The sequence below is a fragment of the Molossus molossus genome, unplaced genomic scaffold (assembly GCF_014108415.1).
Source record: "Molossus molossus isolate mMolMol1 unplaced genomic scaffold, mMolMol1.p scaffold_m16_p_11, whole genome shotgun sequence".
Lineage (NCBI taxonomy): Eukaryota > Metazoa > Chordata > Mammalia > Chiroptera > Molossidae > Molossus > Molossus molossus.
Window position 1 is genome coordinate 1,256,907 of NW_023425346.1, and position 13,903 is coordinate 1,270,809.

The 13,903-nt window shown below is 50.2% G+C and overlaps 1 protein-coding gene across 3 annotated transcripts in view; it reads left to right on the plus strand.

Moving 5' to 3' along the window:
* Window positions 1–13,903, plus strand: part of LIMS2 (LIM zinc finger domain containing 2) — a 38,027-nt gene that overhangs the window by 769 nt on the left and 23,355 nt on the right. Inside the window, exons 1-2 of one of the 3 annotated variants that reach the window (XM_036254158.1) lie at window positions 8,418–8,462; window positions 9,280–9,379. The exons of 1 other annotated variant lie outside the window; for it this stretch is intronic. The gene's annotated coding sequence lies outside the window, so the exon portion shown is untranslated. Of the gene's footprint in view, window positions 1–8,417; window positions 8,463–9,274; window positions 9,380–13,903 lie in introns of those variants that run through there. One more of the 3 variants, XM_036254157.1, reaches the window with a different exon arrangement.

Here is a 13,903-nt window from a genome sequence, read left to right on the forward strand (position 1 = left end):
GGGTTCAGCCGCACAGGGCAGGGCGCAGCCCCAAACCTGCTGATGTACAGGGTGATCCCCCAGCATGCAGGGCACACTGCTTCGATAACTGTGACGGCTCTGGCCAGGAGTTTGGGCAGCCCCGGAACCCAGGTGCAGGTGTGCTGTGCCAGAGCAGTCCTGTTCTTCCCGCGCTGTGGGCTACCCGCTACTCAGGCCTCTGCCCCAGGGTCTGCTGACAAGCCGGCTTCCAGTGCCCACCCTCCCACTGCGCTTGTGAGGCTCCTGCCCTCTCACCCCCACAGGGAGCCCCTGTCGTTGCGGCCCCACTCCAGGCTCCAGAACTTTGAAGAGGGAGAGCGAAACAGGGAGAACCAGGAGCAGCACAGACCAGTCTGGCTGGGGTGCTTGAGAGGCGGTCACTGAGGCCCAGGAAATAAGCAGGCCACACTGCCGACTTGCCGTGACGCCCATGAGGGTGGTGCACCAGAGACCCCCAGGCCACCAGGTAGCCTCCTGCCAGCCCAGCAAGAGGACCTGGGAAGGCAGGCAGGTGGTGGGAGCAGGGGCCAGTCTGTACCCCAAGCCTGAGAAATGCTGGTCATCACATGACACAGAGACCAGAGTGAACCTTGGAAAACCCTGAGGTGGGTTTTTCCTTGTAAAAGTAATAGTGCTCATCCAAGGAAAAGCCAGAAACTTGAAAGATAACAGAAACATAACAAGAAAAAGAAAACGAAAACACGGTTTCATTCCTCAGAGAAGCCCTTAGGAACATTTTGGTGGATTTCTTTATTTCTCGTGGCCTGTTTCCCGCTCGTTGGTTTTCCCCAACTGTACGTGGTCTGTGAACATAAGTTTACGTCCTCCTCAGTGTGGGGGCCAGGACTGCCTGCTCCCCTCCACACACAGGCAGGGCACCCGGCCAGCTGAGGAATGGACATCCAGCCTAACCTGTGGATGGGCGAGATGTTCCCGTCCCAGGACATCTCCACTGCTTCATGCCACCATGCCCTCTCCATGGCCACTGCATTCAGAAGACGCCAGGGCCGCGCTCAAGCCTGCATCCAGGTTCTTCCTCCTCACCCCTTACTGCCCAGACCCCGGATGAAGTCACACCTCAGGGGCTCTCCCTGGCGGCAGTGTCGGGTCCCAGCTCTCCGCAGATGGAGCAGGCATGACCAGGGGGCGGGCAGTGGGGAGCCACTGAGGTGACCCAAAGTGATGTGTATGGCCACGCACTTTGGAAACTTACCTCTGGGTGCTGTGTAGAGAAAGGAAGAGACAGACAAGGAGGCAGATATCAAGGGGGCTGGTCCTCAGCAGTGTGAAACGGAAAAGAAGTTCTGTAATGCATCTGACAAAGTGACTTCCCAGGTGATCGGATCCTGAATTCCTAACTGGGCAGGTCAGAGTGGGGAGTCACTCCCCAGGCACATAACTTCTTTACTGGAGATTAATCTGTGCATCTAGGTCAAAGCACCTTTTGAAATGCCTCATTTTCAGACCCTTTGGAAGCACAACCACCCCCCAGAGAACACATAATCTTGTCAGCTCCCCTGTAATCTGATCCCCCCCCCTCGCCGTCTCGCTCCTTCATGTATGTAGTCTTTACTTTTCTCCTTAATTCCAGGCACATAAAAGACACTTCAAATTGTCATTTTCTCAGGCCATTGAGGTCTTGCTTCCAGGTGTGTTCTCTGTTCGGCTCAAGGAAACTCTAATAAAGTCACACAGTTTTCTACAGGCTTGGACATGCTTATGCTCACTGCGGCCATGGCGCAGGCGGAGGGCGTGGGCTCAGGAGCCTGGGAGGGGGCACGGACAGGACTTGAGCGCAGGCACACCCAGTTTGTAGTGGTCGGTGTGGCTCAGTGGCTGAGCATGGACCCATCACCAAGAGGTCACCGGTTTGATTCCCAGTCAGGGCACATGCCCAGGCTGTGAGCTAAATTCCCAGTGGGGGCATGCAGGAGGCGGCCAGTTGATGTTCTCTCTCATCATCGATGTTTCCATCTCTCTCTCCCTTCCTTTCTCTCTAAAATCAATAAAGGAAAAAGAAATTTTAAAAAAAGAGGGTGAAGCTGGGTGTGGGCTGAATGGGGCACAGGGTGAGTTTGTTTAGAGAGGGGCTCAGCCCTGACAGCAGCCCCGTGACTTCGGACCTATGAACACTGGCATCTGTCTCTGCTGAAGGCATCTTCGACATCACTGCCCTTCTCCATGGAGAAAGTTGCAGCCCAAAGGTCCTACTCCCTGCCCATGGAACCCGCTTGTCAGGGCACTCCCCACCACCATGTGCTTTCAACCATTTCCCACCTTCCTCAGGAGTATACGTCTGCCTATTGTGTACAGGGTGGCAGCCAGAGCCCTCAGCATAACACACGGGCTGCTGTGGAGTCAGGAGCGAGCAAAGTGTGAAGCAGGTGACAGGTGATGCAGAACTGAGCCCTAACCCTAGACCGCTCAGGCTGGGTACCACCCAGTCTCCTCAGCTCCTCCCTTTTCTTCTGTTTCCAGTGTTGACCCTCCACGTCCCCTGGCCAGGGAAGTGCAGTGGGGGATGGAGGGCCTGACTTTAGCAAGTACAGTTCCATCCTGTGATAACTCCCACCTTGACTCATCTCAAGCTGCCAACCTGGTGTAAGTTGGTTCGAAAAATTCTTGCAAATGTAACAGCCAGCATTTGCTAGCTGGTACAGGAGGGAGCTGGGGCAGAGTGATTGTGGAGAGGGCCAGGCTTTCCAGGCTCAGTGCTGTCCTGCCTCTCAGCCTGGGCTGCTCTGTCTGTTCCACTTACACCTGCTGATTCCTACTGAAAGCTCCCTGAGGGGTCATTTCCTGGTGGGGGAAGGGGCAGAGGGAGGCACCTCAACTCTCCTTGTTCTGTGTATTCAGATCTTACAAATTTTTGATGATGACTATGAGATGGCCTCATCAAATGAATATCTTAATGAGGTACATACTTAACATTACATGACCATATCTAGCTCACTGAGAGATGACAGGACCTACGTATGTATGTAAAACCAAATCTGTGTCCATAATGAGGGTTGTGTTTTAAACTAGGACAATAAAAGCATTCAAAACCAAATTTGCTGTTGGGTAAGAAGGTTGGACTATGTCATTCCAAGGCACCTGGCTGAGTTGTCTTCAGCCTTCCAGTGAGGTCCAGGTACACATGGAAGCGGGTTCTGGTGGGCAGACCATTCGTGATGGTGGCCTGGCCGCCCGGGGATGGCACCACCGCGGGACCCGCAGCCCTGCCTCAGCGCTGCTGGCAGCGGCCAGGCCTTTTCTGTGCCTCCAGTGAATTGTGTGGGCGCAGTCTTTACCACACGTGTGCTCTTTTAAAAATGTGAGCTTGATTTACACACCACAGAATTCACTGTGTACACAATTTAGTGGTGTTTAGTACATTCATTAGGTTACACAGCCATGACCACTTGAACATACATACACCGAGGAGTGGAATTTCTGGGTATATGGTAACTCTGTGTTAAACTTGGAGAGGAAGTACAGCTGTTTTCCAAGAGCTGTGCATTTTTACACTCCCAGCAAGAGCTTTGAGGGTTCCAATTTATCTGCATCCTTGCTGACTCTTATTGTCTGTTTCCATGGGTATGAAGGGATATCACATGTGGTTTTGATTTTCACTTCTCTAATGACTGTGATATGGAGTATCTTGATTTCATATGTTTATTAGCCGCTTGTGTATCTTTTTTGGAGAAATGTCTATTCAAATTTGAAATTGGGTGGTCTTTTTATTATTGGATTGTAAAGGTTCTTTATGTATTCTGGATACTAGACATTTGTCAGATATATGATTTGCAAATATTTTGTCCTATTCTGTGGATTGTCTTTGTTGATGTGAACCCTCACAACAGGATACACACACACACACACACACACACACACACATATATATTAAATTTTTTTAGAGAGGGAGGAAGAGAAAGAGAGAAACATTGACATGAAAGAAACACATCGACTTGTTGCCACCCACACGACCCCAACCGGGGCCGGGGACAAACTGCAACCGAGGTACATGCCCTTAGCAGGAACTGAACCCGGGTCTCTCTGGTCTGTGGGCCAACGCTCTAACCGCTGAGCCAAACTGGCCAGGGCTGGAGGATATTTTTTTCATTGATTTTTTAGAGAGAGTGGAAGGGAGGAAAGGAGGGGGAGATTATATATATATATATATATGAGAGAGAGAGAGAGAGAGGGAGAGAGAGAGAGAGAGAGAGAGACATCCACTGGTTGCCTCCTGCATGTGCTCTGACCTGGGCGGGGGATTGAACCTGCAACCCAGATATGTGCCCTTTACTGGGAATCAAACCCCCATGACCCTTCTGTGTGCAGGCCGACACTCTAACCTCTGAGCCACACTGGCTAGGGTGTATGGATTGTCTTTTAAGTTTTTTTTTTTTTTTAAAAAAAACAACTTATCTTTATTGTTGAATGTATTACAGATGTCCCTCCTTTTCTCCTTATTGACCCCTCCTCCCCACTCCTGTCTCCCTCTTGCCTTCCCCACACTGTTGTGGGCATCCATTGGTCATGCATATGCATAGGAGTTCTTTGGTTTATTTCTTCCAACCCACTCTCTCCTTTCCCTTTGAGGTTCATCAGTCTAACAGCCAGTCTGTACTTTTTAACTTCTTCACCTTTTTCATCCATTCCCCCAACCCTCCTCCCATCTGGCAACCATCAAAAAGTACTTGTATCTATGAGTCTGTTTCTGTTCTGCTTGCTCATTTTGTCTGTAGATTCAATTATTGATAGATATATATATTTATTGCAATTTTATTGTTCACATTTTTTATCTTCTTATTCAAGAAGACCCTTCATCATTTCACATAATACTGGTTTGGTGGTGATGAACTCCCTCGCTTTTCCTTGTCTGGGAAACCCTTGATATGCCCATCGATTCTAAATGACAGCTTTGCAGGACAGAGTAATCTTGGTTGTAGGTCCTTGCTTTTCATCACTTTGAATATTTCTTGCCACTCCCTTCTGGCCTGCAAAGTTTCTTTTGAGAAATCAGCTAACAGTCTTATGGGAGCTCCCTTGTAGGTAACTAACTGCTTTTCTCTTGCTGCTTTTAAGATGCTCTCTTTGTCTTTAACCTTTTGCATTTTGATGATGCTGTGTCTTGGTGTGGGCCTCTTCGAGTTCATCTTGTTTGGGACTCTGTGCTTCCTGGATTTCTTTTTTTTATTTTTTTATTCTCACCTGAGGACATTTTTCCATTTTTTATTCAGATAGAGTGGGAAGGAGAGAGAGGAAGAGAGAGAAACATCGATGTGAAAGGGACACATTGAGTGGCCGCCACCCACACAACCCAACCAGGGCCAGGGACAAACTGCAGCCAAGGTTCATGCTCTTAGCGGGAACCGAACCCGGGTCTGTGTGGACCGCAGGCTGACGCTCTAACCTCTGAGTCAAACTGGCCAGGGCTACTTCCTGGATTTCAATGTCTGTTTCCTTCACCAAGATAGAGAAGTTTTCTGTCATTATTTTTCAAATAGGTTTTCAATTTCTTGCTCTCTTCTCCTCTGGCACTCCCAATATGCAAATGTTGGTATGCTGGAAGTTGTCCCAGAGGCTCCTTATAGTACCCTCATTTTTTTGGATTCTTTTTTCTTTTTTGCTGTTCCTATTGGGTGTTTTTTGTTTTTTTATATTCTGAATCAATGGTTTGCTTCTTGGCTTCACCTACTCTACTATTGACTCCCTGTAAATTATTATTTAATTCAGTTAACGCCTCCTTCATTTCTGACTGTGTACCCTTCATTTCTGACTGGTACTTTTTTATGCTCTTGAGGCCCTCACTAAGTTCACTGAGCATCCTTATATAACCAGTGTTTTGAACTCTGTAGATTGCTTATCTCTATTTTGTTTAGTTCTCTTCCTGGAGTTTTGTTCTGTTCTTTCATTTGTGACATGTTTCTTTGTCTCCTCATTTTGGCTGCCTCCCTATGTTTGTTTCTGTGTATTAGGTAGAGTTGCTATGTCTCCTAGGCTTTGTAGGGTGGCCTATTGGAGGTGTCTTATAGAGTCCAGTGGCACAGTCTCTCTGATCACTCAAGCTGGGCCCTCGAGGTGCACCCCTAGTGTGGTCTGTACACCCTTCTTGATCACTGTTGGCATGTCAATGGGAGGGATTTACTCAGGCTGGTCAGCTGCAAGGACTGGCTGTGCCCACTGACCACTGACTTTTAACTACCTTGAAGGATCAGCTGTGCAGGGGCCCACCACACAGAGCAAGACTTACTTCAGCAGGGCTCTGGTATCCACTGAGTCCATTCCTTGCGTGTGTCATTTGTGGAGGTGGTTGGGTGGTGGTGCTTCGACGTGGTCTGAAGCTGTCCATGGGGTGTGCTGGCTCTGGGGCAAGGTCAGCCGCTGCCTGTGTTCTACCTGGGGCCACCAGGCATAAGCTACAAAGTGGTCTGCTGGGCTTGGAGGTGCCCAGGAAAAGCCAAGCCATGAACCAAGGCTGGCTGCTTCTAGTGCGGGGCCTGGGGTCACTTAGTGAGAAGTATGGGGCACACTGAGATCAGATGCTGCTTGTTTGAGAGAATTTAGGAAAATCTGAAGCAGGAGCCAAGACAGGCCAATCATATGGTAAAGCAACTGGTAACACAGCTTGAGTGGGCCCGAAGGTTGGGTGGGGCAGGGCCTCAGGGAATCTCCAGGGCAGGGCATACAGTGTAAACCAGGTTGCTGGAATCCCAGATAAGGCACCTATCTGCCTGTCCTGTGGGGGAAGGGCTCACCAAAGGAACAACAGCCTCCACCAGCATGCCTGTTCAGGAGAAAGCTGCCTCTCTAGCTCTTGCCCCGGATGCCAAACAACTCTCAGTTCTTCCCCGTATGTCTCTGGTGCCTTTCAAGCTGCCTCCCCAGCGCTGGAGCCCAGAATGAGCGGGCCCTTTAAGAGGAGCTGCCTGGGGCTCCAGCAGCCTCAGCCTCCCTCAGCCTCAGTTCCCGCTGGTTTTACAGCCAGAAGTGATGGGGATTCTCTTCCTGGCACTGGAACCCTGAGCTGGGAGCCTGGTGTGGGACGGGGACCCCTCACTCCTCAGGGAGGACCTTCCCAGCCAAGGTGTCCTCCTGATTTTATCTGCCATACATGGGTGTGGGACCAGCCCTTCTGCCTCCACTCCTCCTACTAGTCTCCATGTGGCTTCTTCTTTAATCTCATAGTTGTAGGACTTCCATTCAGCTCAGTGTCAGGTGGTTCTGAAGGATGGTTGTTCTGTAGTTTAGTTGTAATTTTGATGTGGTTGTAGGAGGCGAGAATGTGGTTACCTACCCGCCATCCTGACCAGAAGTCTCAACCAGAAGTTCATCATAGTATCCTTAGATGAACAAAAGTTGAACATTTTTTTTTGTTGTTGTTAATCCTCACCTGAGGATATTTCCCCATAGAATTTTAGACAGAGTGGAGCGGGGGGAGAAAGAGAGAAACATCTATGTGAGAGAGACACATCCCCGGGGCCGGGGATTGAACTTGCAACCCAGGTATGTGCCCTTGACCTGGAATCGAACCCGAGACCCTTTGGTCTGCAGACTGATGCTCTAACCATTGAGCAAAACTGGCCAGGGCAAAAGTTTTAAATTTTGATGAAGTCCAATTGATTATTCTTTGGTTGCTTGAGTTTTTGGTGCCATAACTAGGAAACTTACCTGATCCGAGGCCATGAAGCTTTACACCAATGTTTTCTTCTAAGAGTTTTTTAGTTTTAATTCTTACATGTAGGTTTTTAATCCATTGTGAGTCAGTTTTTATATATGGCCTGAAGTAAGGTTTATTTATTTTTTATCCTCACCCGAGGATACTTATTTTTCATTTTTTACTTTTTGGTACGTGCCCCTAGTGGGAACCGAACCTGGAACTCTCTGGTCCTCAGGCCGACACTCCAACCTCTGAGCCAAAGCCAGGGCACCCGAGGATATTTTTGCATTTATCTTCAGGCGGAGCGGGAGGGAGAGAGGAAGAAAGAGAGAGAAACATCAACGTGAGAGAGACACATCAACTGGCTGCCACCCACACAACCCCAACTGGGGCCGGGGACAAACTGCAACCGAGGTACGTGCCCCTAGTGGGAACCGAACCCAGGTTTCTCTGGTCCGTGGGCTAACGCTCTAACCACTGAGCCTAACCTGCCAGGGCTGAAGTAAGGATTTAAAACCATTCTTTTTCATGTGGCCATCCAGTGGTCCTAGCATCATCTGTTCACAAAACAATTCTTTCCCCATTGAATTATCTGGTTGTCTTGCCAAAAAGCAGTTGACTGTGAGTGTATGAGATTATTTCTGGACGCTCAGTTTTATTTCATTGATGTATATGTGTGTCTTTGTGCCAGTACTACACTGTTTTGATTATTGTAATTTTGTGATAAGTTTTTTAAATTAATTTTTGTTACAGATGTTTCTTTTTTCCCCCGTGATAAGTTCTTAAATTGAGAAAGGTGAGTCCTCTGACTTGATACTTTTCCAAGAAAAACATTATTTTCTTTTGATTATTCTGGGTCCCTTGCATTTCCATATGAATTTTAGGATCTCTAAATCTGGCAGTTGGAATTTTTATGGAGATTGTGCTGAATCTGTAGGTCAAGTTGTGGGGAGGGGAGGTATTGCCAACTTAGTAATATTAAATTTTCCAATCTGACCATGGGAAGTCTTTCCATTAATTTAGGTCTTCTTTAATTTCTTTCAACACTGCTTTATAGTTTTCAGTGTCTAAATCCTACACTTCTTTGGTTAAATTTATTCCTCAGTAGTTTATTCTTTTTGGTGCTAAATGTAAATTACTTTTTTTGTTTTTGGGTACGTGCCCCTAGCAGGAACCGAACCCAGGACTCTCTTGTCCGCAGGCCGATGCTCCAACCGTTGAGACAAACTGGCCAGGGCAACTAAATGTAAATTAATTTTTTTTATTTATTTCATGTTCATAGTGCTCATTGCTAGTCACTGATTTTTTTAATTTTTAATTTTTTATTAATTTATTTTTGTTACAGATGTTTCTCCTTTTTCCCTCATTGACACCCTCCTCCTGTTCCCTCCTGCCCCCCCCCACTCCGTCCCTGCTGATGACTTTTGTATATTGATCTTTTATGCTCAACCTTCCTGAACTCATTTACTAGCTGTAATAGGTTTTTGTTTTGTTTTGGTGGAGGTGGGGGTTGTTATTTAGGGTCTTCTATGTATAAGAGTGTGTGACATGCAACCAGAGAGAGCTTTACTTCTCTTCCTGATCTGGGTGCCTCTCCATCCTTTCTAGCCCAGCTGTCCTAGCTAAGACCCACTGCCATGCTCAAGAGGTGTGGCCAGTCTGGGCACCATCTTCTTGTTCCTGACCATAGAGAAGAGCTTTCGATCTTTTACTGTGAGTATGATGTTAATGCTGGATTTTCATCAGGTTGAAAAAGGTCCCTTCTATTCCTAGGCTGTTGTGTTGTTGCTTATTTATTTATTTATTTATTTTGACAGTGTTGGGCTTTGTCAAGTGCATTCTCTGCATTACATGTGGTGTTTTCCCACAATTCTGCTGATACGATACGGTATGGTATGTTGATTTTCGGGTATTAAACCAACTTCATATTCCTGGGATAAATATCACTGGGTCATGATGTATAATATATATATATATATTTATCTTCACCCGAGGACATTTTTGCATTTTATCTTCAGATAGAGTGGGAAGGAGAGAGGGGGAAGAGAGAGAGAGAAACATCGATGTGAGAGAGACACATTGACTGGTTGCCACTTACACGAGCCTCTCTGGTCCGTGGGCCGACGCTCTGACCACGGAGCACATCAGCCAGGCAGTTTTCTTCTATTATTGATTTGTAATTTTATTCTATCGTGGTCGCAGGATATGTTCTCTATGATCCTAGTTCTTTTAAATTTATTGAGGCTTGTTTTATGGTCTAATGTGGTTTATCCTGGAGAATGTTCCATGTACACTTAAGAAGAATATTGTTCGGTGGGTTATTCTAAGTCTCATTGTTTTGTCGGGTCGTGTCTTCTGTATCCTTGCTTAGCCTTTGTGTGATGGCCTATCCAGTACTGAAAGTGGAGCATTGATGCTCCAACTACTAGTGTTACATCCTCTATTTTTCTCTTCGGTCTCTCAGTTTTTGCTGTAGGTATTTTGGGGCACTGTTGTTACAGGCATAGATGTTTATACTTATTTCTTTTTGAATAATTGACTCTTTATCATGATGAAATGTGTTTTTCTGCTCTCATAACAGTATTTTGTCTTAAATTTTCTTTTGTCTGGCATTAGTATAGTCATTCCAATTCTCTCTTTTCTTAAAAAAATAGTTTTTTTATTGTTGACAGTATTACAGATGTCCTCCATTCTCCCCACCACCTTTGCCCACCTCTGCTCAGCCCCTCCCCTGCACAGGCCTTCCCCACACTATTGTCTGTGTCCATGTCTATGCATATAAGTATATAAGCTCTTTGGTTTTTCTCTTCTCCTTCCCCCTCCTGCCCCGAGATTTGTCTGTCTGTTCTGGGCCTCCGGGCCTCGGGTCTTATTTTGTTGGTCAATTAATTTTGTTTATTATATTCCACATATAAGTGAGATCATGTGATATTTGTCTTTCTTTCACTGGCTTGTTTTGCTTAGCATAATACTCCCCAGGTCCCTCCGTGTCGTCTCAAAGGATGAGAGATGTTTCTTTCTTACAGCTGCGTAGTACTCCATTGTGTAAATGTACCACAGCTTTTCTATCCACTCCTCTACTGATGGACACTTGGGCTGTTTCCAGATCTTAGCTATTGTAAATAGTACTGCTATGAACACAGGGGTACATATGTTCTTTCTGATGGGTGTTTTGGAGTTCTTAGAATATATTCCTAGAAGTGGGATCGCTGGGTAAAAGAACAGCTCTATTTTTATTTTTTTTGAGGCAAATCCATACTGTTTTTCATAGTGGCTGCACCAGAAAATGTTTGTTGAATTGCTCACTGCTTATTACCTTGGAGATTGAGCTCATTTACAAATTATGAGCACCCAGTGCTGACAGTCATGACTGGCGGGCTGACCCTGGGTGATTAGTGAGCACTTCCTTGTGCTGCTTAGTGAGTGGCCCCCATGCAAGTGCCAGCGGATCTAAGCTTCTCACTGCCCAAGTGTCGGGAGCTAGCACCCGCTGTCCAGAGTGGTGGCTGCCTCTCTTTCACTCTGAGTGCGGAGGAAGGTAACAGGCACACTCTGACCTTACTAGAAAGGGCTTCAGGGCAGTGGAGTGGGTGTTATCGTTAGCTGACATGGTGCCTGCTGGGCCGGCAGTGACCACAGCCAGATGTTGACCATGGGTGTTGGCAGAGTCCAGCCGCCCTGACAGTCTCTGTAGCTGGAAACGCAGACATGGCGCCTTCCTGGCGTCTTTCCTGCAGCTTCCGCTCCTGGCACACTGCAAACTCCCTGTTTCTGAGTTTTGACAACATGGGCCTCTTTTGGGTGCTTGGCTATTTGTTGGCTGGATTTAGGGGGCAGGGGCCGCCCTGGTCTGGGTCTCCTGGGTGGTATCTATGACCGCAGGCTCAGAAAAGGGAAGAAAGCAGAATGTGGGCCCCTCGCCAACTTCCTCACTGTTTGTGGGATTCCGAAACTCCTGGGCCATCATCCTCAGTCCAGGGCTTGGGCCCGGATCTGCAGGCACCCGCCCTGCCCTGGCCTCACCTCAGTGCCACGGGCCTTCCCAGCAAGTCCCTCCCAGCTGCGACCCAGCCTGTCAGCCTCACTCTCTGCGCTGCCCCCTCCAGGGAACAATGACCTCTCTGGGGAGCTGCTGCCCTTTGGAGATCAGCGCGTCACCGGAGTGGGGGTGGGGGCAGCTCTGCTCCCCGTGGCGGTGTGTGGCTGGAGGTGGCCAGCCTGTCTGAGCGGCTCCACTGCGGGAGGGGCTGCCATGGCCACTCGCCTGGGTACACTGGCTGCCTCCGGGCTGTACCAGCGGCGCCAGCACCGTCAGAGCCCACTGCCGGTCGCTACGGGGTAGGTGGCAGGGGCAGGGCGCCTGCAGGGACAATGTCTGGAAGGCTGCAGCTGTGGCTCCCCACCCCCCATGCCCTGCCGGGCCCTTCAGAGGCCCAGGGCCCAGCGCTCAGAGCCCGGGGGCCGCGCCTGGGTCAGCCACAGGCTTGGGGAGGGCGCCCATGAATCCAGCCAGGTTCATGTCATCTGTGACCACCCTGCTTGGGCAGGGCAATGAGGGTGGGGTGTTCAGGACTAGTTATCCTTTGTGACCCCCATTACTGTGTGCATACCGGGATCATTTTATTATCACCTTATGGAGAAACAAAATGAGTGGCCCACTCGCTGGACATCGGGCACGCAAACATGGCCAAGCCCAGGCTGGACTGACCAAAGCCTGAGCTGCCTTAGCCCATGGAGAACCGCGTGTAGACAGATGATGAAAACTTCCTTTTGGGAGGGACGGGGAGCCTCTGGGGTTCAGGGTGGACCCCAGAGCACCCATGAGGATGAACTGAGCTTGGCTGGGGAGAGGTGAGGGTCCTGTGGGTGGTGGTGGAGCCCCCAGCATGGGAAGGTTGGGGAGGGCCCTCTGGACAGGAGTCTGCAGTGCCCCAGGGTCCTCTGGCTGGACCTGTCCAGAGGAAGGTTGCAGGAGAGCAAGCAGGGCTGTGGGCTGGGGCGTCTGCATCACAGTGACAGGTGGCCCCGAGGAGGAGGTGTGGGTGGAACGGTGGGAGAGGCCACTGAAGTTGGGAGGAGGGGGCCAGGGAGGAGACAGAGAGCCAGTCATGAAGGTGGGGACCCCAAGGGCCCAGGGAAGAGAAGCAGTCAGGGGTGCTCAGTGGGAATCAGGCTGCTCTGTGCTCCTGGTGGCCACGGTCAGGGCCGGCACGGTCAGGGCGCTCGGGCGGGGGGACGGGCCAGCCCCGCAAGCTGTCTTGGCTGATAAAGGAGCAGGAGGGCTGCATGGGTGGGTGGGGGGGTGGGGGCGGGGGCACAGGCCGCAGAGGGGCACTGTAGCGTAGCTGTAGGCCGGGCTTGCAGGCCCAGCGAGGATCTGGATAGGGATGGACAGGCCTGCGCTCAGGTGGGGAACTTGAGGGTAGCGGGCCAGGTAACCCTCACTCTCTGCCTCTGCGCACCCTGGGCCTGTGCCATGAGCGGTGGGTGTGGGTGGGGGTGGGCGGCCAGGGCCCCGGAGGCCAGAAGGCACGTGGGAGACCAGTCACGCGTGGACACGCGGGGGGCGTGGCACAGGGCGGGGAAGGGAGACGATGGCTGCTGGTCACAGGCTGGGCTGGCAGGCTGCTGCCCATTTTACAGATGACAACGCTGAGGCTCGGAGGGACCTGTGTCGTGGGCCCCGCAGCAGAGTCTGAGCCGGGCTGCAGCCAGGTCCGCCTGTCCCCGGCTGACGTGGCGGCGGTGACGCTGGCCTGTCCTTGAGTGTGAGCAGACCCTGCGGCTGGTCGCGGCCTGTTCCCACGCCCTGACACTGTCTTTCTGGGCTCAGGTGGTGGAGGCTGAAGTGGGGGGAGGTCTGGGATTATTGGGAAAACAGAGAGTCTTCAGTGTCCATGATATCACCGGAGCTGACGGGCAGGAGAGAGCATGGGTCCCATCCTGTGTGACCCTCAGTAGGTCACTGGCCTTCTCTGTGCTGCAGCGTCCTTGTCTGGAACCAGCAGGCTCCCCTCACGAGGACCTGGTGCAGAGAGGGACTTTGGGTCACTCTGCTGGTGCAGGAGCCACAGATTGGCTTGCGCTGGCTGTCAAGATTGAGAGCACTTTGGGATGGGGGGGGCTATAGGACCGGCTCTCCCGCAGCCCGGGTGTGGCTTCCAGACAGCGGGGTGTGCCCCTGGCAGCATTTCATAGTCTGGGAGGGGGCGGCTGGTGTCTCCGTGAGGCACAGCT